The sequence below is a fragment of the Puntigrus tetrazona genome, unplaced genomic scaffold (assembly GCF_018831695.1).
Source record: "Puntigrus tetrazona isolate hp1 unplaced genomic scaffold, ASM1883169v1 S000001156, whole genome shotgun sequence".
NCBI lineage: Eukaryota > Metazoa > Chordata > Actinopteri > Cypriniformes > Cyprinidae > Puntigrus > Puntigrus tetrazona.
The window spans coordinates 80623-84695 of NW_025048742.1; the positions used below are offsets into that span (position 1 = coordinate 80623).

General features: G+C 40.3%; 1 pseudogene; it reads right to left on the minus strand.

Moving 5' to 3' along the window:
- Positions 1–3676: 3676 nt before the first annotated feature.
- On the minus strand, positions 3677–3795 carry LOC122341186 (annotated as a pseudogene).
- Positions 3796–4073: the final 278 nt, after the last annotated feature.

The following is a 4073-nucleotide window of genomic DNA, read 5'->3' on the forward strand; positions in this document are numbered from 1 at the left end:
AACTGTAGTTTGTGGCTGCATAGTTACAATTTTATCTCTGATGGTATCAATCTTAGAAGTAAAGAAATTCATGAACTCATTGCAGCTATACTCTTTGGGGCATATTAGCACCTGTTGATGCTTTATTTTTGTTAATTTAGTCACTGTACTGAATAAATACCGGGGGTTGTGTTTGTTTTCTTCTAAAGGGATGAAAAATAATCAGATCTTGCTATTTTTAATGCTTTTCTGTATGACAGCATACTCTCCCGCCAGGCAATACGAAATACTTCTAATTTGGTTTTTCTCCACCTGCGCTCCATTTTCCGGGCTGCTCTCTTTAGGGTGCGTGTGTTGTCATTATACCATGGAGTCAGATTGTTTTCTTTTATCTTTTTAAGTGCAAAGGAGCAACTGTATCTAAAGTGCTAGAAAAAGAGAGTGCATAGTTTCTGTTACATCATCAAGTTTTTGCATCGTATTGGATGAACTAAGGAATTGAGATAAGTCAGGAAGATTACTTAGAAAGCTTTCTTTTGTGGTGGAAGTGATGGTTCTACCATACTTGTAATAAGGTGCAGAGTTTACAGGTTTAACTATACAGAGTTCACACAAGACTAGATAGTGATCTGAAATGTCATCACTTTGCTGCAGTACTTCAACCATTTTAACATCTATTCCATGAGACAGTATTAGATCTAGAGTATGATTTTGACAATGAGTAGGTCCAGAGACGTGTTGTCTAACCCCAATGGAGTTTAAAATGTCTAAGAAAGCTGATCCTAATGAGTCTTTTTCATTATCAACATGGATATTAAAATCGCCAACAATTAAGACTTTATCTGCGGCCAGTACTAACTCAGTTAGAAAATCAGCAAATTCTTTGATGAAATCTGTGCTGTGCCCTGGTGGCCTGTATACAGTAGCCAGTACAAACATGACAGAAGATTTATCACTAGCACATGATTCTGTAGATAATGTTATATGCAGCACCAAAACTTCAAATGAGTTATACTTAAAGCCTGCCCTCTGAGAAGTACTAAGAATATTGTTATAAATTGTAGCAACACCTCCCCCTCTACCTTTTAAACGTGGCTCATTTTTATAGAAATAATTTTGGGGGGTAGATTCATTTAGAGTAATATAATCATCTGGTTTTAGCCAGGTTTCTGTCAAACGAAGCAAATCTAGCTTCTGATCATTGATCAAATCATATACATAAAGTGCTTTTGTGGAAAGTGATCTAATATTTAGCGAGCCAAGTTTTATCGTTTGCTTATTTGAATTATAGGTAGTTTTAATTTGTTGGACATGAATTAAATTATTGCTTTTGATTAGGTTTGGACGTTCTCTGCATATTCTAATTCGGGGAACAGACACAGTCTCTATAGTGTGATATCTAGGTGAAAGAGTCTCTATGTGCTGAGAATTAACTGCCTTCTGTGACGTGAGGCAGCTAGCAGACGGTCGGTTTAGCCGGTCTGTCTGCTTCCTGACCTGGGCACTAGTTGGTCATGTTGGAGCTATAAGACTATATGCCATATTTCTAGATAGAAGAGCGGCACCACCCCAAGAGGGGTGAAGACCATCTCTTTTCAACAGGTCAGGTCTGCCCCAGAAACTCATCCAATTGTCTATAAAGCCTATGTTGTTCTCATGGGCACCACTTAGACATCCAGCCATTGAGACCCAGCAATCTGCTGTGAATCTCATCACCCCGGTAAGCAGGGAGGGGACCAGAGCATATTACATTGTCCGACATCGTGCTTGCAAATTCACACACCTCTTTAATATTATTTTTAGTGATCTCCGACTGGCGAAGTCGAACATCATTAGCGCCGACGTGAATAACAATCTTACGAAATTTACGTTTAGCATTAGCCAGCACTTTTAAATTTGACAAGATGTCAGACGCTCTGGCTCCCGGTAAGCATTGCACTATGGTGGCTGGTGTCTCTATTTTCACGTTCCGTACAATAGAATCGCCAATTACTAGAGCACTTTGATCAGGTTTCTCAGTGGGTGCGTCACTGAGTGGGGAGAACCTGTTTGATGTTCTGATCGGAACGGATGAGCGGTGTTTTGACCCGCGACTAGCCCGCCTCATGGTCACCCAATTGCCCTGCTGCAGGGGCTCTGAAGCTGGAACCGAACAATGTACATGATTCACTGTACTAGTCGCATCCAAAGCAGTATCTACAGCCCTCGCATTCTTACTGTCCTCAATTAAAGTTTGGATACGTGTCTCTAATTCTAAAACCTTCTCTGTCAGCCTAGCTATTTCCCTGCATTTATCACACGTGAATCCCTGATCGCTAACAGAGAAGGACAAGCTATACATGTGACAGACAGTGCAAGTGACGATGCAGGGAGAAGCCATTTACTCACCGTAAGGATTCACTTACCACTCTTGTTTTGATGAGCTTGTGAAAATGGAGCGAACGAGCGCGAGGAACAAATGAACAGGAGCGGGGGAAAAAAGCCCACAATCGGCGCGAAAACGCGGGTGGGAGCGAAAGTGAATCGGCTAACGAGTACTAACTCACCGCCGAGTTTTAGATTAAAGCGAACGAACTAACAGCAGTCTAATTAGTTAGATTAATTTAATAGTATCAACGATATGTACACAGTTAAATTATATTTGATCGTTAGAGAAGAGGTGATAAATTGAAAAGCGAAGCTACACGCAGCTACAAACAAACCAACCTCTCAGCAGACAGGAGCAATCGAGCCTCAGCAGACAGGAGCAATCGATCACACGTACAGGAATACCACGGTCAATCGACACCCCATCCTTCCAGTTTCTCCAGAATTTCCTCATCAGTGATATACACCGGAAGATTCATGAATGAAACAACAAGTTCATCATTGCTCAGATCTCTAGCCAAAATTGACAGTTTTTGAATCCATCAATCAGCCTTTCTTTCCCCTTACTGTGGCTCATTGTAATCTCATATTTTTTATCTCCTTTGAACCGACATCCAATCACAGCCCCACAAACTTCATTAATTCCTCGAAGTAGCTCCATCATTGTGATTTTCTCATCTCCAACAATTTCCACACTCAAAGTTAAGCTCTTTTCAAACACCTTTTCCTCCATCCTGTCACACTTGCCTCTGTCCTTTTCGGAAATCACCTCTGTTTGTGGCACTCCATTATCTCCTTCCATGTGCTCCATTCAATGGCCGACCACAACCTCAATGGTGAAGAAAGAAAACCAAACAAAACAAAACTCCTCCCGCAAGCAGCAGCTGCTGCAGGAGGAGAAAGAGATAAATGTAAAGATAAAAAACTCAGAACTTTGCCAAAAAAAACCAAAACAACTATTTCAAAGATGATCACTAAACAAAATTGCAGCTCAGAAATCCAAACTCTCCTAGAACACGCCCATCAGACGAGATCAGGAGTGAACAGGGTGGTATGGCCTTAAACGAGAGCTGCTGAAAAAAGCCCCCTATTTTAAGGATAGGCACACTAAGTGTCATCATACTAGGCAGGTAATGAAATAAATACAAAAAATACTTCAAAAAAGGTACAATAAAGATAAGAGCATTAGGTAAGTAGTTAAAAACAGTCAAACGCTGTTTAAAGATTAGCTACTTCAAAGTCAATTGAATTAAATAAGCAGTAAGGGAAAGCAAAGAGCTGGTCAAAATTTGGAGCCAGTGTATTAGATAAGTAGTGAAGAAAACCAAAAAATTTATAGCACCTGGTATTGCTAGGCAGTCTCCCATCCAAGTACTAACCAGGTCCAACACTGATTAGTTTCTGAGATCAGACGAGATCAGGCGTGACCAGGGTGGTATGGCCGTAAGCGAAAGCTACTGCAAAAGCCCCCTATTTTAAGGTGAGGCACACTAAGTGTCATCATACTAGGCAGGCAATAAAATAAATACAAAAAAAATACTTCAAAATAAGGGACATTAAATATAAGAGCATTAGTTAATTAGTTCAAAACAGGCAAACGCTGTTTAAAGATCAGCTACTTTAAAGGGAATTGAATTAAATAAGCAGTAAGAGAAAGTAAAGAGCTGGTCAAATTTTGGCCACACTAAGGGCCAGTGTATCAAGTCAAGTCAAGTCAAGTCAAGTCA